Source organism: Trachemys scripta, chromosome 6, assembly GCF_013100865.1.
Source record: "Trachemys scripta elegans isolate TJP31775 chromosome 6, CAS_Tse_1.0, whole genome shotgun sequence".
Lineage (NCBI taxonomy): Eukaryota > Metazoa > Chordata > Testudines > Emydidae > Trachemys > Trachemys scripta.
Genome location: NC_048303.1, coordinates 7018620 through 7041126, shown reverse-complemented (window position 1 = coordinate 7041126; position 22507 = coordinate 7018620). Strand labels below are relative to the sequence as shown.

Here is a 22507-nt window from a genome sequence, read left to right as displayed (position 1 = left end):
TTAGCCAGGATAGGCAGGTATGGTGTCCCTAGCCTCGGTTGGGATCACTTGATGCTTATCTCTTCTGTTCATTCCCTCTGAAGCTCCTGGCACTGGCCGCTGTCGAAAGACAGGATACTGGGCTAGATGGTCCTTTGGTCTGACCCAGTATGGCTGTTCTTATGTTCTAACTGCCTACTCTTCTGTCTCAACCCAACATCTGAGTAAAGATTTCCTCATCAGACCTGACAGGTTTGTTCATGCACCAGGTGGAATAAGAACACAGGAACTGCCATACCAGATCAGAGTTGGGGCCCATCTAATCTTGTATCCTGTCTCTGACAATAGCCAGTATCACATGCTTCAGATGAAGGTGCAATAACTCCTCTGCAGACAGAGATGGCATTTGCTGCCCTTCATGAAGTTCTCGTCCTAATCCTTAATAGAGATTGGTTTAAACCTTGATGCATGAGGCATCTACACTGAAGCATGAGAAATGTATTTTGCACTCCCAAAGCTGTACTGGTTACACCGCTAATTGTAGTAAAAATAGCAGCTTCCACTTCTTCTGGACTTTTCACACCAATGCACCTGAACAGCTTACGCAGAAGAATCAGTCCCCGAAACATAGAGGATGGCTTCTTTGCCGGAGGATGCTTCGTACCAGAGACACGGGTACATCTAGCTTGATATGTGCCACCATGTTGAAGAAAAACAGTCATAAATCAAGTGGTTAAACTGGATTTATGTGTCCTTGGTGTGAGCAACTCAAAGCAGCAGGAGCGTATTATCATAATTTATTTGTATAATGCTAGGACTTAGGGCCCTAGTCATAGAGCAGAACGCTACTGTGCTAAGCCCCATACACACAGAGAATAAAAAGATACTCGTGCTCTAGGCATCTGGATGACTATCTCCTCCTATCTCTAACCCCAGAGCACTCCACAACCTGGGGGAAGATAGGCACTCCGCCACCTAGCTTGTGTGCTCAGAGACTGCCTAGCTCCCCACAGACCAGCCTGGGGGTGGGGAGGAGGCTTTCCCTTATTACCTTTAGCCCAGTGATTCAGCTATTTAACTGGGATGTGGGAGAGCCCCCAGTTCAAGTCTTGTCTCTGCCTATTAGGAAGAAGAGATTTGAACAGGGAGTTGGCAAATATCCTACGACTGACATGGGATATTCTCATGTGGGGCTCCCTCAGTCACTGCTATTGAAGTTGGTCCACTTTAGTTAAATAAAATATTAATTGAGCCAGAGAAAGAGTGAGAATGACTCTACAACCGAGTGGTTAGAACCCATCTGACAGATCCCTCTTCTACTTCCTTCTCCTCATGGAGCAGAGGGAGGACTTCTGCATTGCTAGCAGAGATGGATGCTTCTCTGCAGCCCAGACATAGGCTCCTAACTCTGTGAAGGGGAGCAAAGCTTAAGATACACCCCCTTTCATCAGCATCTCCTATTGACTAGTGTAGGCAGCTCCCTGCCTAAGGGAAGATAGGTGCCTCACTCAAGTTTTGTGGCTCACAGTGTTGTTCCTGTGATGGTCTAGGTGCCATAAGGCTCAGTGTCACAACACCTAAGTGCCTGTGTGGAAGTGGGGGCCTAAGTGACTAACTCAAAGTCACATAGAAAGTCAGTGGTAAAGCACAGATGTGAAGCAGGTCTTCCAGAGCTGCAGGTGAGCCCTCTAATCAGTGAGCCACCATGAAGGATGATGCCACTTATTCTTTTATTACAAATCTCATGAGATTTCATGTTCTCCTGACAGCCCCAGCTCTTGGAGTGATGTGAATAAGGGCTTGACCCTGCACCCATAGAGGTCAGTGGCAAAGCTTCCATTGACTTCAGTGGCACAGGATCTAAGTGAGAATAGCTTTCATTGAACATAAATAAATCAGTAGCACTAAAAAAGGAAGTTTCTAGCCTTTATGGGTCCAGAGAAAAGCTGCAAAATGCCAGTCCTAAGGGCTCAAACCCCAGAAGGCAAATACAAGAAGTTCTTTTTAAAGTTTCATGATTTTTGAGGGTTTGTCTCGTGATTTTTTACGCTTCGCACTGGTAATGCTGCATTCTTCCTCTTGGGCTCTTGAATTGGAAAACTATAGAAAAAAGGATTTTACATCCTGAAAGCAGGAGGAGATGTTTCTGGTTCCTAAACTGTACCTCTGGCAGGAGCAGGAAGAAGAAATACATTAATAATAATAATAATTTGTAAAGAGTATGTTACGTGTGCCAGTGCACTCAGGGTGCTGTACAACAGAATGAAAATAAATACACATATCCAAGCTAATCTGGAATGTGACTCTGTCTTTAATTTACCCAGTTAAATTACCTCAGCAAAAACACCCTAAAATGTTGCTTCTCCTAGCACTGAAGCTTTTACAGATCATGACAATGTTTTCAGAACTTTTTATATTTGGAACCATTTATTCTCATTTGTTCATTCCTGGAAGGCAGAGGTGGTCTTCTACTGGTGTGGCTCATTCACTGCAGCCCCTGCACCAGCATGTGGGGGCCTCATGAACCAGGGGAACTTCCGCCGGCCAGCTGCCGCTAAGACTCTGCCCGATGTTTCCTGGTCCCCTTTGAGGAGGGGTTCAGAGCCATCAGGGAGGTTCTTATTAAACAGGAATCGTGGCATATCAGGCATCACAAGGATTCTGAAGACTCTCCATTAGTGAGTGGTATTGAGACCACCTGAGGAGCACTGTGAAGGATCTGATTGCTTGGGCTCTGAATATTTTTCCTTTTGAAAAGGGTTAGCTGCTGTTAAGTGGAGATGTAGCTTTATTTCAGCCCTTTGAAACCTTTATTTCCTGTCCTTGTTGTTCCCTGGATTTGTGTCAAGGGCAAATTTATACTCACTCTCAAGAGGCTTGAAGAAATACAAAGTCGGTACCATTGAATTGCCTAGCATAATGGGTCTCCAATTCCTAGCTAGGGACTCTAGGTGCTACCACAATACAAACAATAAATAGCAGAGTGGACTATTTTATTGATTAGCACACAGACATTCGGCCCCACTGGATATGTGTATTTATTTTCACCAGTGCTTTAATAGATGTCTCCTTTTTTCTTTTAAATTCCAAGCTATCATTAACATTTAATGATTCCATTAGAAAGTCACAGGCACTAAGAGCCCATCTGTGCCGTGTGAGTGTTTAAGGAGGAAATAAAAGAATAAAGTGGACAGGTGGAGTAGGAAGCAGGAAGCAACACCAGATACTCAGTGGGCAGGGAGTTCCTCAGAGGGCAACTCCACGCACTGAACAGGTAAATGGAAGGACAGCTGAAATTCAGTGTCAGTCAGTGAAGTGGGAAGCAAAAGTAGGTTGGTATCCCACCTTTAAGAAAGAGGCCTTGCTTTCATAGAGAATAAGTTTTAATGAGCTTCATTCTGGCCTACTATTTTGAGGGTTAAACCCATTGGGTCTTCCATATTCTGGTACTGCAGACCGGACTTTCTTTCACACACATACTCTGCTCTGATCTGTAGCAACCTGCATGGAATTGGAGGGAGGAGCACTGTTTGTAGGAGGGAAGATTGTGGAGGATGACCTCCAGGAAGTTAGTCTGTAAGTTAGCCCCTGGTACAAGCTGTACGTGCTTTCTGTTTTACGTGAAATGTCTTCAGCAGCTATGGAGTGAGAGCCTTTTCATGGAAAAAAGATTAGGCTGGCTAAATACAGGTGTTTGGTGGCTGCAGTCCCTCACTTATGCAGTATTAGAACTGGATAATGACTTGAGCCCTGGCTTTACTTTCCAGGCCATTCCTAACCTCTGGGGAATGGCAGGCATGATGTCGCATGCTTGGCAACACGGTAAATATGATCCGTGTTTACAGACACGCACCAAGTTTGCTACCATTTGGTTGCACTTTTCATTCTTGGAAATTGGCAAAAACTTAAGTATAAGACACTGCCGATTTATCCCCTTTTTACTTTCAGTAGGGGTGACACTGTCACCTTGCCACTTGGCTGTCCTGCTGCTCTGGCATGAATGTTTCTAATGTAGTGTGATGGTTGCGGGGTCTAGAATTCTGTGAGCAGCTGCTGAGCACTGGCTGGAAACCAAGGCAGGATACCAAGAAGAGAGGGAGGTTGGGATGCATTAAAGTAACAGATGATTCCAAGGGAGATAGTTCAGTTACACATTGGGTTGAACTTTGGAGCCTCTGCCGATGAGCCCTAGAATGGGAATCCGAATGGGAAGTAGGCTGGGTGAATAATTCACAACTGAGAACTTCTTAGATGGATTCAGCCTCTTTTTCTGATGATAGCATATTGATAATTACCTATACCTGTTCACTACTCAGATCTTTGTCAATATTTTAATCAATGATTGATTACAACTATTCAAAATTGAGTGTTGCTGAATTTTATTGTGAAACTTGTGATAACTGGTGTTTTTTCCCGAAGCCCCATTTTTTGGAGTCATGTGATACTGTGAGAATCTTAGCTTACACTAGGGGGCGGGGGGAGAGTAAATTTGCCTTTCCTGATTGTGGAGAAAAGTTTTAATATGTGACCCTAAATTTATGGAAACTAGGAGGTGAATAAAATGAATCCAACATTTATTATATAAAAAAAAATCTCATAATTTCTAAGCCGATCTCATTATTTTTGAGGCTTGACTCATGATTTTCAAATGCTGCAGGTTAGCAAATTGAAAATTGGAGTTATATGTTATAGTTTATGTTTTGTGACTGGATGCATTCCCATCACTTCCAGCATGAATACTGCTCATGTGAATTGAAGCAACAAAACTTTGTTTGCATATAGTGCTTTATCTGTTCAAAGCACTATATGGTAAAGCTGGTTATCCATGGGAAATTCTGATATTTAAACATTTGTTTTCACCCTGAATCAGGATAAAAAAAGTCAAATGTTCATTTTTTTCATGAAACAGGAAGTTATGAAAAATTTCAGTTCTGAAATGTACAAACATTTTGTTTGGACATTTTCAGTCAAAATGTAACACTTCAACATTCCTGAACTGAAATGTCTAGTTTTGGTTTCCCTGAATATAATATATTTATTTGTATTTTTCTATGGCTCGGAGAAAGAAAAATGTCTGTAACATGGCTGTTGTTGTCCTGTACTTAGATTCTTCTCTAGCACTCTAGAATACCTCCTTAAGGAATGCGTATTGGGAATTAATAGCATTACTATTTAGTTGGCTTGCTGTTGTTTTCCTACCTTTACATTTTGGGCTATTTCTAGACTATCCTGCAGCATTCTAACCCTGATTCTAGTGACATTGATTTGTCTTTGAGGAAATGCAGCCCCTATGATAATCCAGTCTCTGTGAGTGGGAAAGAAGGCGATAAGACGTGCAAAAGGGTACATAGGCAATCTACAACTGGCTTAGTCCAGTATCTTGTTGCTCCCTGAGGGTCTCACCGCAGGTGCTATTGTGAGGGGAAATGATAGAGGGAGGAGGAAAGAAAGGGCGTGTGAGAGTGGCTTTCAGCTAATTAATTCAGGACTGGATTGGCAAAAACGTTTTTTCTCTGCTGAAAATAAATTAAAAAAAGAAAAGCAAAGGAAGTCTCAGCAGCAGCTATGCCAGAGAGTTTCCACTTTGAAGCAAAAATCATTTAACCCTACACCAGTTAGGATGACGGAATGCATCTCCTCCTGTGTCCATCCCATAGAAACTGTAATTTGAAATTAGGCAGGCAGAATGCAATTACCAGAGATGGAAATTTAGCCAAAAAACAATATTAATACCCCTGCTCTCCAAAGAAAGGGGAAGAGGGGCTTTTAAACTACAACAAATAGTGATGTTATTATTATACCATCTTATCACCAAGATGCCTCAAGTATGACTAGGCCCTCATTGTGAAAGGCGGTGTATATAGGCAGCAAGAGACAGCCCCCGCCCAGAGAGATTATTGCCTAAATAGACGAGACAAAGGAACATATTATTATTCTCATTTTCTTGATGGGGAACCAAGGGGTTGAAAGATTAAATGACTTTCCCAAGGTAATACAGGGAGTCTGTGGCAGAAACAGGAATTGAGTCCAGGTCTCCTGAGTTCCATTCCAGTGTCTGAACCACAAGCTAAATGTGATTTGATTTGTTTCCCTTCTAAAACACCAAGTATAAAATACTTTAAAATATCGTTCCATCACTGTACAATCTATCTGTTATTGTTACAGCACAGAACTGCAATTAGAGATTAATTTTAGCTCCATATTTAAGAGACTCCTGTTTGACTTTCAAGTTAGTATTTTACTCAACAAGTTCCACACCTAAATTATTTCTGCATTTGGCCGTTTGGAGGGTGGAAAAAAAAGGCCTTAGGCTATTCCAGCTCAGAGCTCATTTCCCTGTTCTACCCTACAGATGATTTTTTTCTTGTTCCTTTTCTTTTCTGCACAGAGGTCTTCTGCTAGGTTGGGTTTACGGCCTGAAGAAATGTCAAAGTGTGTGCATATGGAAATATGGATGCTGAGCTAGAAGATAGTAAAAAATAGAAATAAAACCCTCAATCTATTCCTCATAATGTTTTGCTAAATTCAGATAAGAATTGAGTAGCTGAATAAGAACTTGACACCTCATGGGACTTCTTTCATGTTTTTTCCTTGCCTTATATATTCCTCCCATTATCAAGTACAGACTTTGGGAATCCTGGGTTCTTTTTTTCAATTTTTCTACTCACTGGCTGTGTGAACTTGGGCAAGTCACTCTTTGAGCCTCAGTTTACTCATCTGTAAACATGGGTTTACTTTTATTTCATAATTCATGTTCAGATGGTCATTTCAGAGCTTTAGTGTCAAAGTTCATAGACAGATAAGTACTGAAAACTGAAATCTGAATACATTCAAAAGCTAAAACTAATTGTAATGCTTTGATATCACATCACAGCAAAACATATGTAACAAAAGCAACAATTTAACAGACTAGCTGGTGTCATTAGTGAGAAATGCTCTTTCCTTATCCCTAATTTTAAGGTGGGTACAAGCAGAAGTATTTACGGTGTGTGATGTAAAGCGAACTCATGGAGTGTCATTGCTTTGGCTGAAGGAGAAGGGCTACAGTGCACTTCATGTCAGAGGACATAGATTGCTAGATGATGTCTGTGATATTGCTCATACTATAATGACCTGGATGCCCTCACAGTACATCTGGTTTTAATCAAGGCAATATGGTCTGTGTTTCAGAACTGAATGACTATCATCATCAGGTGCCAATTTGTCTTTGGGTCTTGACAGTAAGAGCTTTAAAAAAAAATCAAGCTTTTTTTTTTTTTAAACAGGAGAGACCCTGAAAAGACATTTGTTCATTTAGCATCATGGTGGCATGTAGAGGTGCCCCGGGTGATGGCCATACAAAAACGAAGAGGCAGTCCCTGTCCCAAAGAGTTTGCAATCTAAACACACACAATGGAAGAGTTATTTTGCCCATTTGATAGATGATGAATTGCGGTAAAGAGAGATGAAAAGGGTCAGATTTTAAAAAGTGTTCAGTACCTACCTTGCGAGCGGATTTTCAGAAAAGCTCAGCTCCCATTTAGAAACCAGAATATGCTGCCAGATTTTCAAAAGAGCTCCGTATACGGAGCACTTCTGAGAATCTAGCCCTTCTGTCGGTTCTTAGACGGGAGCTAGGCTCTTTTGAAAACCTGACCTATTGACTGCTGAGAGATTTTGAAAATCTGGCCCTACGTGACTTGCCCCAAGTCACTCAGGAAGCCAGTGGTAGAGCCAGAAATTGAACCCGGATCTCCTGAGTTCTTGTTCAGTGCTGATATCCCCCAAATAATCCTCCTTTTACACCTGAAATCCAAGAGAGTGTTTCCACCGGTACCCATGTTTTTTCCATCATGTTTATTTAGGGCCAGATCCCAAGACGTACTGAACACCTTCATATGCCATTGTCTTCAGTGCTCATACCGACCTATGATTTATTTATTTATTTGAAATCTCAAGTGCTATCTTAAATGGTGTCATCTGCATTTGATTAATATATTGCCTTGCAATAAATGTACATGATTCTTTAAATTCCGTAATACGCAACATGCAAATCACTGGTTTTTCCTTACACAGTCCTTCACTGAATTGAATTATAAAACACTGTTGACGTTCCTTATAGAGGTTTGCTTTACTTCTCGCTACATATTTTCTCATTACATTTCCCTATGATTTATTTATGACAGTGCTATGCATATAAAATCTGTGCTCCGACGTTCACATTGCAATGACAGAACTAGTAGTCCTGGAAAAGTTTTTAGGGATGATGATTCACAAGTGATTCACTCCTGGCGGTGCCCTTTCGCCCATGAAGGAAGTCCTTGATACCCTGCACGTGCTCAGGGTGGAACTGGCCTCTTAAATCTCTTCATTGTGATTTCGTTCTGGCTGTTTGACCACAGGATCTGTGGCAATGGCTGCGCAAATGAATGCAAATCCTCATTGGTGAAATACACTCCCTCCACTAATAATTTACTGTTATTATTGATAAATGCATTCAACCAAACACCTCAACACCTGTTGGAAGTTTGCTTGCCCTCTGCTCTAACTAAACACAGGGAGGCAGGGTACAGATGGAGTATAACTCGTGAGATCAGATGCTGTTTAGGATCAAAGCATGCCAATAGTACACTAAATACATTGTTGCTGCCTAGTGATTAGAACTGGGAAGCCAGTGCCAGCACTCCTGTTCCTGCCTCTGAAGCTACATGACTCTATTTTTTGGCAGTTTACTTACCCTCTCTATAGTTAACCTCTCTATGTCTTAGTTTATGTTCCTGTAAAGCAGGTATAACACTGACGTGCATCTCAGGGATGTTGAAGAGCATGAGAATTTCCTGTTGGTGATGGATTAGAACAAGTTTCCATGGTGATTCTTCTAGGTCCATGAGCTGCCTTCAATACTGCCTGAGGTGTTGCAGACCTTTGCAAGGTCTTCTTTAATGGCTCTGTTCTTTTTTCACTCACTGAACTATTGCAAGGCTCTTCCTTGTCAAACCTCCTGTTTATCACGTATGAAATGTTGTTGGGGGAGCTACCAAGGTTGAGCTGGCTGTGATGTCTCCAATGTGAGTCAGCTTTTCCTTGCATGGTGTCAAGTATCAGGGGGTAGCCGGTTTAAGACACAACCGAATTTGCTCCAACCCCTCAGACAGAGACAAACACCTACAAGATCTTTATCAAGCATTCGTAAAACTACAATACCCACCTGGGGAAGTGAGGAAACAGATTGACAGAGCAAGACGGGTACCCAGAAATCACCTACTACAGGACAGGCCCAACAAGGACAATAACAGAACACCACTGGCCATCACATACAGCCCCCAGCTAAAACCTTTCCAGCGCATTATCCACGATCTACAACCTATCCTGGAAAATGATCCTTCACTCTCACAGACCTTGGGAGGCAGGCCAGTCCTCGCTTACAGACAACCCCCCAACCTGACGCAAATACTCACCAGCAACTACACACCACACCACAGAAACACCAACCCAGGAACCAATCCCTGTAGCAAACCTCGTTGCCTACTCTGTCCCCATATCTACTCTGGCGACACCATCAGAGGACCCAACCACATCAGCCACACCATCAAGGGCTCATTCACCTGCACATCCACTAACGTTATATATGCCATCATGTGCCAGCAATGCCCCTCTGCCATGTACATTGGCCAAACCGGACAGTCCCTCCGCAAAAGAATAAATGGACACAAATTGGACATCAGGAATGGTAACATACATAAGCCAGTAAGTGAACACTTCAATCTCCCTGGTCATTCTATTACAGATTTAAAAGTCACTATCATTGAACAAAAAAACTTCAGAAACAGACTTCAAAGAGAAACAGCAGAACTAAAATTCATTTGCAAATTTAACACTATTAATCTGGTCTTGAATAGGGACTGGGAATGGCTGGCTCATTACAGAAGCAGTTTTTCCTCTCCTGGAATTGACACCTCCTCATCTATTATTGGGAGTGGACTACATCCACCCTGATTGAGTTAGCCCTGTCAACACTGATTCTCCACTTGCGAAGTAACTCCCTGCTCTCCATGTGTCAGTATATAATGCCTGCATCTGTAACTTTCACTCTATGCATCCAAAGAAGTGAGGTTTTTACCCACGAAAGCTTATGCCCAAATAAATCTGTTAGTCTTTAAGGTGCCACCAGACTCCTTGTAGCTTTTCCTTGCTATTTCATAGGACCTAGCCAATGCACTCAGTTGGCTTGTCCAGCTGAATACCGTCTTGCTTGGCCTTGGAGGAAGGCACTAAGAATAATAAATCTATCCTATATGCCCCACTGACTGTCACATCTGAGCACATCACAATGTTTATTGTAATCACTCTCACAATATCTCTCCAAGGAAGGGAAATACTATTTTCCCCATTTTACAAATGGGGAGCGGAGAGGCTAAGAGACTTTCTCAAGGTCACACAGTCTGTAGCAAAGCCTTGAACCTATGTCTCTTAAGCCTTAGCAAAGGCCCTAACACATCCTCCCTTTCAGCTTTAGTAGAGATGTTGTAGTCAGTACCTGCTTCCTCAGTTGTGGGACTATGCTCAGCATTTGTGACTCAGTTGTGTAACCTGGGAGATCCTATTGGATTCCCGGCTGCTTGTGGAGAGCAGTAGTGGCCAAGTTTGCTGTTGATCATTTACAGATCAGGAGATTGTGACATCCCCTTTCAGGTGTGGGAGCTTGCCACAGTTATCCAGACCTTTGTCACCTCATTATTTGATTACCGCAAAATGTGCTCTGTGTTGAGGTACACCATTAGCCCATTACCATGTAAGATGCTGCAGAATGTGGCTGTCTGGTTTTAAGACAAATTTGACAGAGTGAATATATTATGCCTATGCTACATCATCTGCCCTGGCTTCTTATTTATTTCCAGTTGTCATGTAAAGTTTAACCTCAAATGCCTTATAGGTTTGGATTCTGGTTAACTTAGAAACTGCCTCTCTCCCTGCATGGTACCACAGTATTTGAGATTATCCAAAGTGCATATTTGAATTGTACCTCATTCTTTCTAGAACTAGAAGCAGGCTGTCCCAACACCTTCAGCATGATCCTTCCTGGACTTTAGAGCGGGGTTCAAAATCTGAACACAGGCCCAGCTCCAAATTTCACATGTGGCTCTAGTAAAGGCTGCACTATCCTATCTCCTCTCCCTGATCAGAACACCCCTAACTTCTGAGGTCTTCCAAATTCAAATCTTGAGATGGATCTAAGTCCTGCAGTTCAACTCCCATCTCTGCTCAGAACAGAAACGGGTGAAAGGTTCTTCTGGGAAATGTCACATGAAGAGGCTCTTTGCTGTTTTACCTTAATCAATGTTGTCTCCCTGTTCCATCTCACGTCCCTGTTCTGGGCAATGCAATGGCCATTTTCACACTGGAAATGTGCAAAATTTCAAATTCCAATTTTCAAACTGTCACCCTCACCTTTTGAGCTCACATTTTTGCTCAGGTGTCTATCTTTGCTCAGCAATAGATTATTTTATTATTATTGGTGCACTTAGGAGCCCCGGTCAATGGACCAGGACCCTCCTATGCTATGTGCTGTACTAACACTGAATGAAAAAGATGCTCCCCTGCCCCACAGAGCTTACACTCTAAGGCAATGTCTGTACTGGTGCAGCTGCACCACAGTAAAATCTCCCGTGTAGCTGCTCTGGGCCGGCAGGAGAGAGCTCTCCTGTCGGTATCATTAAACCACCCCCAATGAGTGATGGTAAGTATGTCGGTGGGAGAGTGTCTCCTGCGCTGTCCACACCGGCACTTCTGTCTGTGTAACTTATGTCGCTCAAAGGGGTGTATTTTTCACACCCCTGAGTGGCCTATGTTATACCTACAAAAGTGCTAGTGTAGAAATAGCCTAAGTATAAGACAAGAGACAACAGACGGATGAAGACTGACAGGGGCAGGGTGGCCACTCGCACATTCCTGGAATATCAAACAGTTCGGTACTTCCGGGAATGGTGCAACTCCACCCCTGCTGGCGTGACCCTGGCCTCGCACACACAGTGTGTGCAAGGTCATGCTGCACATGTAGCACCATTTTGAAGAGCATTCCACCCCGCCCTTACCAGCATGACCTCACACATATGGTACGTGCCAGGCCACGCTGGCAGGGGCGGAATGGTTTGCTCTCCATTGTTTTGTCCCCCCCCATCTGATACTCTGGACAAACCCACGTCTGGTTTTCTCTCAGTACTGGATGGGGGACAAAAACAAGACTCTCTGGTTTAAAACCGGACAAGTGGCCTGCCTAGATGGCATAGACAATGAGACAATATTGGTCAGCATGACAGGCAGTGGTGTCTGCACACCAGCAGCCTGACTGTTTGATTGCATTGGGTGAAAGGTCTTATTTCCAAAGAAAACATTCACAGATTTGTCTGGTGAAATAGGTCCATTTTCAAATAGCAGTGAAATGAGTGAGAAAAAGCTTAATGTCACCTGGCATTACAAATATACACATGCTTCTGCTCGGAACACTTTCACAATCACTATTGGTTCTGCTCAGAACACTTTCACAATTTACTAATAGATATAGTAATCTGCCCTATAATAAATGCACTGAATCCAGATAATCCCTGATGGAACTTTCTTGACTTTGCTGGAAGTTACAACAGAGGTGATCTTGTCTGGCTGATTATAATGCAAACATAGCCTTGAAAAACCAAGTTTATAATACAAACACTCTTGGGAGCTTGGCTTGGTACACATCCACTTATAATATTTGATTAGGCTTTACTTCAAAAGTGGATTTACTACGATGTCATCTTCGCAATCTAGAACTGTTTCAAGGTCCAGCAGTTTTGCTTCATCATGTAGAGATGCAGTCACCAGGAGGTGAATAAATTCAAATAGGGAAAGCAATGATGAACCATGCTTGTAATGTAAGAGATTGGACAAAGTGCCAAGGAGGATGGGTGGGTTTGTGGGAGAGAGATATTTGTTCAGCTTTTTTTAAAAAAGCATAATAACCATAGAAAGAAAATACCTAGAAGGCCATTGAATCCATCTCTGTCTGACCAACACATGATTGCTCCCTGGACTATAATCTCAAGGGCCTTGACCTACCCTATTTTAAGTAGGTCAAACAATGGTCCTTCCATTACTTTTCTTGGGACATGTGTACCAGAGTCTGGTAGAGTTCCTTGCTGAGACTTCCCCTCCCTGACATTTAGCCTAAATTTCTCTCTTAACTCCTAGTTACTCCAAATTAATTCCTTTCTTTCCTTCAAATACCCATAAAAGGTTGTTCTATCCTGTGATAGGACTCATAGAATAAATACTTAAATACCATGATGATGAGTTCTGTGATATCTACATAGACAGACAGGTGAAATCAGATGTTTTCTTTGTATTCTTTAAATCAATATTTAAAATTTTCTAACGTCTTTTGGGGCCATTAGTTAAACAAAAGAAGAATAAGTTACCATGGCACAAGGGTGCAAGGTATTTACACCTTATTTTCTGTCTGAATATGTCTAGATTCAATTACCAGTCATTGGATTATGTTATACCTTTCTCTGCTAGATCGAAGAGCCTATTATTAAATATTTGTTCACCACGGCCATACTTAAAGATTGTAATCAAGTCACCCATTAACCTTCTCTTTGTTAAGTTACATAGATTGAGCTTTTTGTGACTTTCGCTAGAAGGCATGTTTTCTAATCCTCTAATCATTCTTGTGGCTCTTCTCTGAACCCTTTCCAATTTATCAACATCCTTCTTGAATTCTGGGCACCAGAACGGGACATAATATTCCAATAGCAGTCAGACCAGTGTCAAATAGAGAGGTAAAATAACCTTTCTACTCCTACTCAAGATAGATTCCCCTGTTTATGCATCCCAGGATGGCATTAGCTCTTTTGGCCACTGTGTCACACTGGGAGCTCATGTTCCGATGATTATCCCCCAAGATCCCAGAGTCTATTACAAAGGCAGCCCAAACTCAATTGAAGGTAACAGCAGGAAATATTAAATGGGAAGCTGGATTGGGAGACAGCATGGAAGCTAGAATACAAATAATAAAAGCCTGTGGTATCAGTATTTGCACGTGTACCAGTGCTAGCAGTTACCATAGCTTGGATTAATCTGCTCTCTTTTTGGTTCTTGCATCTTTTTTTATCTGAAGCATAAAGCTGCAGCCTGTTTCCGGGTTTCTTCTATAGTGGCTGGCTCCAAGATTTTAAACTGACCAGTAATGTGTATTTTCACTGGCTCCCAATTATGCTGTGATTCATCCCAAGAGTAGGGACGAGCTGGATGGTAGTGTGGAGTGGGCTGGCGAAGAGGCTGGAGAGAAGATGAGCTGGCCAAAGCATTTAAATATTGAAAAAGTCAAATGAATGCCATTACAGCCACTTTAGGAGGAGGCCATAAAATCCCGCCACCTCGTTCTTATGACAAAAATAGTAACGAGGAAAGAAAATGTCAGATGAATCTAGTCCCATGACAAAGATTGTCACAAATAGGGGAAATGGACAGGCAGGGAAATTAACCCATAGTCTCATTATACTCTTCAGTGGTCCTTCTCAGATGATACCAGTGTCAATATGTTGATTATTTTGTACATTTCCAAGTTCTAATCTACAGCTGTATTAATTATGAAATTTCTAGCATCGTCTTTGCAAGTTGAATTTTTAATTACCCTTCTATCGGATTTAGTTTGTGTATTCAGCATCAAGGTGTTTTATCTATATATTCTAATAACTAGAACATTCACACACACACACACACACACACCATAGAAGAATTTTATAAAGCAAGGCTATGAAATCGGGTAGCATATTGAAAGAGGAATGATATGGTAGATAGTCCTTATTCAATGAGGAGTGAATCTAGGTCTAACTACCAGATGGCATAGCTGAACACAGAAAATCCATATGTGTGATGGCAGCTAGGGACTACCATTGACATACTTGCTTTTCCAGCCAACTGCCTCAGCAGATGCAGAGTTTTACACTTTAACATTACAATATGGCACTAAAACCCAGGAGAAGAGTTATATGCAGGAACCAAAGGCGATTTAAAGTGACAGTACCAAATCCTAGTCTCATCCGGTCAGGTTTGTCATGCTAAAGGAATGAAAGAGAAGGCTCGTTTCTTTCACTCAGGAGTGGTCATTAATTTCTAATGCTCTTCTCAAGACAGCAAGTTGGTCAAAAATTATACTTTTAGTTTTATAGCGATGAGGCAAAATCTTCACCCGTGATTTAGGAGCAGGGCCGGATCCAGGGTTTTGGCTGCCCCAAGCAGCCAAAAAAAAAAAAAAAAGCCGCAATCGCGATCTGCGGTGGCAATTCGGCGGACGGTCCTTTGCTCTGAGCGGGAGTGAGGGACCGTCCGCCGAATAGCTGGACCTACCGCCCCTCTCCGGAGTGGCCGCCCCAAGCACCTGCTTGCCAAGCTGGTGCCTGGAGCCGGCCCTGTTTAGGAGCCTCAGCCCCAATTGCAAAAAAGACTTAAGCGCTTACGTGCCTAAATCTCATCAACAGCCAATGAAATTTAGACTCTTATGGCTTAATCCTCAAAGATATTTCAGTGCCTAATTCCCATTGAAATCAATAGGAGTTAGGTGCCTAAATACCTTTAAGGACCTAAACCCAATTGTCTAAGTTACTTCTGAAAATGAGACTTAGGTGTTGTGATGCTGAATGGAGCAATGGCCTAAATAGATTTAAAAATCTGGGTCTAAGTCCCTTTGGAAAATGTGACAGGCTCCTAAGTCACTTAGGCAGTAATGAGAGTGTTACCTGACTTTTTAGGATATATTCATTTTAAAAAGTGGCACCCAGTGAGCTAAGCTCAGAAGTCTAAAAGGTCTACTTACCTCCCTATGTAATTATATAATTGTGAGGAAAGACAGTCTTGTTTTTAAATTCCACAGTGAACTTTGAGGTACTCCCACTTTGGAATGGGAGTGGATTAAAGTGCATTTGGGAACTTTTAGTATGTGGCAGCAGGTTCCTCACGGACACTTAGTGCACGGAAGGCTAATGTGGGATAGATTTATACCCCAGCTTCTGGCCAATTCACAGATTCATAAATTCCAAGGCCAGAAGGAACCATTGTGATCATCTATTCTCCCCTCCTGTATAACACAGGACATAGCACTTCCCCAAAATAGTTTAGAAAAAAACATCCAATCTTGATTTTAAAATGGTCAGTGATGGAGAATCCACTGTGACCCTTGCCAAGTTGTTCAAATTGTTAATTCCTCTCAGTGTTAAAAATGCACACCTTATTCCAATCTGAATTGTTTTACCTTAAATTCCAGTCTTAGATCAAGTTGTACATTTCTCTGCTAGATTGAAGAGCCAATTATTAGGTATTTGTTCCCCACGTACATATGTATAGGTTGTAATCAAGTCACCCATTAACCTTCTCTTTGTTAAATTGATTGAACTCTTTGAGTCTATCAATATAAGGCATGTGTTTTAATTCTTTAATCATTCTCATGGCTCTTGTCTGGACCCTCTCCAAATTTATCAACCTCTTTCAGGCACCAGAACTGGATACAGTATTCTAGCAATAGTCACACCACTGCCAAATATAGATGTAAAATAACCTCTCTTCTCCTTCTTGAGATTCCCCTGTATATGCATCCAAGGATTGCGTTAGCTCTTTTGGACACAACATTACGTTGGGAGCTCACGCTCAGCTGATTATCCACCACAATCCACAAACCTTTCTGAGTCACAGCTTCCCAGGGAACAGCCCCTCATCCTGTAAGTGTGGTCTACGTTCTTTTTCCGTAGATATATACATTTACATTTCGACCCATTAAAACACATATTGTTTGCTTGCACCCAGTTTACCAAGCAATCCAGATTGCTCTGAATCAGTGACTTGTCCTTTTCATTATCTACCACTTCCCCAACTGTTTGTCTAGGCAACCTCTACATGTTCAGAACCTAGAACAATGGAACTAAAATGTTTGTTGGTGCATCTAGGTTCTAGTTCAAGCCCAATCATAATAAGTAACAATAATGTAACAAAGTAAAAGGCATTGATTAGTGTGAATAAACTCTGACATCCTCTTGAGAATTAAAAATGGCGCTTGCTTCAGGGTGTCTTCATCTTGGTTAAAATGTCCATGCAAGTCATCAGCTGTCGAGAAAACTGGCAGAAGCGACTGTAAAGAAGTTTACAGCCTGCTTCATTTTCCACCCTTTTTAAAAATTGTCTCACTGTATTTTCTCTCCCCCCCTTCTTTGCCCCGTTTTAACTTCTTCCCCAAGAACATTTGAGGTCTAGTCCTAGTTTTGCCCCCACAGCATTAGAGTGGGTGTGAAATTAGACAAAACAACCTCATCCATTGATACTTAGGAACCTTTGAGTTGCTGGGCAAAGCAGAAGGGATGTGATTTTAGCTTAAGCAGCAAAAGAACTTGCTGTTGACAGCCATTCTGTAGACATGTTGCTTTTAATACAGTGGGATGAGAAAAAAATGCAAACAAACCTAGGGGCCTTTCTAAAAAAGAAGAAAAACGCAGAACCCCAGAGCCATGTGTTTGGGAGGAAAGTGATACTCCATTCCTCACAGTGGTCTGTTGCATTTGTTTCCATCACTAATGTACTGTAGAACAGTGGTTCTCAAATTAGGGCCTCCGCTTGTTCAGGGAAAGCCCCTGGTAGGCCGAGCCGGTTTGTTTACCTGCCACGTCCGCAGGTTCGCATGGCATTGGGGAGCACAGGCGGAAGATCACTGTGCAGATCCCCATGCCCCCCAGACATGAACTCAGTGGTGAGGCTGTACCCAACCCTGACAGTGCAAGGATTGGGCCTACCCCAGAAACAGCCCAGTCAGAACAAGCAGCTGAGCTTGACGCAGGGCAGGAACCACCAGCAGGGTATTTCCCAGTCCCGCCACTCTACCCCACAGTGATTTACTTCTCTACCAGCTGCTCTGGCCACTGAAACATACTGCTTGGAGGGTCACATGACTGCTATTCTGTCTTCCCTTTGCTTCCCCATCAGAAAGTCTTTTTTCTGCAGGGAAGCAAAGAAATCTGCTGGGGACATAAATTCTGCACATGCACAGAGGCTCAGAATTGCCCCCAGGAGTAAAATCAGCACCTTCTGTGGCAAGATGTACTCTTCCAGGAGTGATGGTGGTTTGCTTGATGTTAGGTTTTTGGTTTGGTAAAGCAGGGATTGTGAGTTCAAATCTCGCTGGAGCCTTACTGAAGGGGTAAGTTTGCAGACTCATTCGCCTTGTCTGGCAGTGGGAGGGAGCTTCCCTTCTAGCGGCTGTGCCATGGCAAAGGAATAAAAGCCAGCTGCCTAGAGCTACCAGATAGGAGAGCAGTAGCTTACCAAAAGTGGGGATCAAACTCACACAGACATATGTCTATTGGAACTTAAGTCCAACGCCTTAACAACTCAGCCATTCTGGTAAGTGCCCCAAGCTTGGTCCAGTAGAAGAAAAACTTCTTGGGACGTCGTCAACCAGCCCACTGCTTTAAGCGCAGGATGATGGCAGGCGCAGCCGCAGCATCCCTTACATAGGCTTGGGCAGAGCAACTAAGCTGCCTGGCTCCATAGCTCAGTGGTTAGAGCACTGGTCTTGTAAACTAGGGGTTGTGAGTTCAAATCTCACTGGGCCCTGTTGTCCCCCCAGTAGTGAGGTGCTTTCCTTTTTGAAGCGATTTATTAATTTTGGGCTTGGGCACAGCAGAGCAGGACAGCAGAAGGTTTTGATAAAGAGCAGTAGCTGCCTTAATTTTCAAACCAGTTGGTCAATAGGTAGCAGCAGCCTACCAGACGTGGGATTCAAACCCACATAAGTTCACACCTATTGGGGCAGGAGTCTAACACCTTAACCACTCAGTCATCCTCATGAATAGACAAGAGGAGTGTAACTGCTACACCCAAAAAGTCTTGCTCATGCTACGGTGGAATTTGGGAAAAATCTCCAAATCCAAAGCAAAGATGTAGAGTGCCGCTGGTCCTGTGGGAGCAGTGCTCCTACTCCTGCTGCTCAGAACAGCATTCCAGACTTGGGGGATGGCCTATAACCCAGTGGTTGGGAGGATGGGGTCCCGGGACCCCTAGGCGCAAGGGCCACAAATTAGCTTCCAGAGGCTCACTATGGAGCCTCCCTTAGTCTCCTAAGTTTGAATATTAAGCCTTCTGCCATGGCTTCTGTTGGCAGGGGGCAGCATCCCCACTGGCATCTGCTTTGGGGGACAGCCCGTCTGGAATTGATTGCAGTCACCAGGTCAGCCCACTGTGGGTAATGGACCCAGTTCTCCCAACCTCAACCCCACACTGAGGGCACCTTTGCCATCCCACTGAAGGACTGCCTGGAGCAGATTTGTTGGGGAAAGGGAGAGAGTCTTGGCTCAAAAGCCCACTTTCTATAGGTGGTAGCGAGGCGGCTGCTCTGCTCTGCACAAAACCCTGATCCAGAACCAGGTGGCCTACAAAGGCTTTAGAGCCAACTTCCCCAGGGATAAGAGGTGCACTTCCGGTGCGTAGTGGCTCCCTCACAACCATGCTCTGCTCCCAACACGAAGGGCTCTCCACACGTGCTTGGCTCTGTGTGTGGCGGTGCAGCACGCTGCCTTGTTCCATGGCAGTGGTCTTGGAAGGTGGGGGCCCTCAGACAGGGGGCTGAGGCAAATCATAATTCTGATTGTCTTCTGTGCCTAAAAAATTCTGCACACAATATTTTAAAATTCTGCAAAATTCTGCAAATGTTATATACCAAATAAATGTGGAGGCTTCAGCATGGCATTGGGGAGCACAGCTCTCCGCCTGCAGAGAGGTGGGAAATCAATGTGCAGCTCCCCCCACCCCCGGACACATACTCAGCAGTGAGGCTGCACCCAACCCTTATAGAGCAATGACTGGGCCTGCCCCAGAAAAAACCCAGGGCCCTACTCATCCATGCCAGGTGCACCAGGTGTGGGGACACAGGCTCAGCAAGTCAGTATCCAAATATGCAGCGACCCAGGTGGGGGTGGAGAGGGTTCTGTGTGGGGCAATCTGGGTGCGAGCGGCTCAGTGGGGGACCCGTGTGTGGGCAGTGCGGGGGAGCTGGATGTCCAGAGGCTTGCTGGGGGGTTCTGGGTGCAGGCAATGGGCAAGGGAGAACCAGGTGAAGGTACTTGGGGCTTATCGGGAGGGGGGGTCTGGATGTGAGGGGGGATAGATCTTGGCAGGGGGGTCTGGGTGTGGGAGACCTTGTAGGGGGTCCAGATGCTGGGGGAGTGGGGCTCAGTGGGTTGGGATCCAGGTGCAGCTGGTTGGGGCTCGGTGGTGTCAGGATCCGGGTGTGGATGGCTCATCGGTCAGGTGCAGGGGGAGTGGGGCTCATTGGGGGACTTCTGAATACAGGTGGGGGGTGAGGATCAGCGGGAGGGTCTAGGTATGAGGGGTTCTGGATGCACGGGGCGGGGCTGGCTGCATGGGAGAGCAGCTCTCTGTACAGGGATTCCTCCCTGCACCTGAGGAGCAATGGGTGCAGGGTCTTCCCTAGCTGGGTCCTCCCCAGTCCCACCCCCTGCCCCACAGTGATTTACCTCTCTGCCAGCGATGGGTGCAGGAAGCAGTGTGGGGGAAGGGAAGTTTACAGAGCTTCCTGCAGCTTAGGGAGAAATCTGGGGGTGGGTCTGACCAGGCCCCGGATGCCATGCAGGGGAAGAGGAAGTCCTGTCCTCCCCAGCCCAGCCAGGACTAGCAGCTGAGCCCGTTGCAGGGCAGCAGCCACCAGCGAGGTCTTGCCCAGTCCCTCCTTCTGCCCCACAGTAATTTACCTCTCTGTCAGCTGCCCTGGCCACCCGAAACAACTGTTGTGGAGGGTTGCATGACTGGTCTTCTGTCTTCCCTTTGCTTCCCCATCAGAAAGTCCTTTTTCTGCGGGGAAGCAAAGAAATCTGCGGGGAAGCAAAGAAATTCATGCACAGTGGCTCAGAATTCCCCCAGGAGTAAAATTAGCAACTTGTGGGGCAAACTGTGCTCTTCCAGGAGTGATGGTGGTTTGCTTGATGTTGAGTTTTTGGTTTGGTAAAGCAGGGGTCGTGAGTTCAAATCTTGAAGGAGCCTTGCAGACTCATTTGCCTCATCCAGTGGTGGGCAGCTGGAGGGAGCTTTCCTTATAGGGGCTGTGCCATTGCCAAGGAATAAAAGCTAGCTGTTCAGATATACCAGGTAGGAGAGCAGCATCTTACCAGAAGTGGGGCTCAAACCCACACAGACACATGTCTATTGGAACTTAAGTCCAACACCTTAACTGCTCAGCCATTCTGGTAAGTGCCCCAGTCTTGGCCCAGTAGAAGAAAGACTTCTTGGGACATCGTCAACCAGCCCACTGCTTTGAGTTCGGGATGATGGCAGGCACAGCATCCCTTACATAAGCTTGGGCAGAGCGCCTAAGCTGCCTGGCTCCATAGCTCAGGGGTTAGAGCACTGGTCTTATAAACCAGGGATCGTGAGTTCAAATCTCATTGGGGCCTTGGTAGCAATTCGGGGTTGGGCCTATTGTCCCCCAGTAGTGAGGTGATTGCCTTTTTGAAGATATTCATTAATGTTGGGCTTGGGCGCAGCAGAGCAGGACAGCAGAAGGTTTTCACAAAGAGAAGCAGCAGCATTAATTTTTGTACCAGTTGGTCGAAGGGTAGCCTACCAGAACTGGAATTCAAACCCACATACGCTAATCCCCTCAGGGCTGGAGTCTAACACCTTAACCACTCATCCATCCTGGTAAATAGACCAGAGCAGCTCAACTGCTACACCCAAAAAGTCTTGGTCAGGCTACGGTGCTCTGGCTTTGGATCACTACCTATCTCTCTGCATCTCAACGGGATTCAGAAAATGTTACGCTTGCTTAGGAATCTGTCTCTCTGCGTACGCCTGGTTAGCTGCAGAGTGCCCAGTCGGCAGCTTGGAGTCCAGGGGAGATGAAACTGATTCACCTCAGTCAGAATTTGGGAAAAAATCTCCAAACCCAAAGCAAAGACGTAGAGTGTCGCTAGTCCCGTGGGGCAGTGCTCCTGGTCCTGCTGCTCAGAACAGCATTCCAGGCTTGGGGGACAGCCTATGACCCAGTGGTTGGGAGGATGGCCACAAATTAGCTTCCAGAGGCTCACTACAGAGCCTCCATTAGTCTCCCTACAGCTTGAATATTAAGCCTTCCGCTGTGGCTTCTGTTGGCGGGGAGCAGCATCCCCTCTGGCATCCTCTTTGGGGGACAGCCCAGCTGCAAAGCATTGCGGCCACCAGGTCAACCCATTGGGGGTAATGGACCTGGCTCTCCCAACATCAACCCTGTGCTGAGGGAACCAGGTGAAGGTGCTTGGGGCTCAGCAGGGGGCGGGGGCTGGATGTGAGGGGTGATAGAGCTTGGCGGGGGGGGGCAAGTTGTGGGGGGGCTCCGTGGGGGGTCCAGATGCTGGGGGAGTGGGGCTTAGTGTGTTGGGATCCAGGTGCTCCTGGTGGTAACACAAACACCTGAGTCATTTTCCTGTTGGTTTATAGTAAGGCATTCTTTTTTTATCTTGACATTGCTGGGTTATTTTTTTGA

The 22507-nt window shown here is 44.6% G+C and overlaps 2 non-coding genes across 2 annotated transcripts; both read left to right on the top strand.

Moving 5' to 3' along the window:
- The first annotated feature begins 18515 nt into the window (after positions 1–18515).
- On the top strand, positions 18516–18588 carry TRNAT-UGU. The gene has a single exon. It is a non-coding gene; the product is annotated as a tRNA-Thr (tRNA).
- A 2779-nt stretch (positions 18589–21367) lies between these two features.
- TRNAI-UAU lies at positions 21368–21440 on the top strand. The gene has a single exon. It is a non-coding gene; the product is annotated as a tRNA-Ile (tRNA).
- The last annotated feature ends 1067 nt before the right edge of the window (positions 21441–22507 follow it).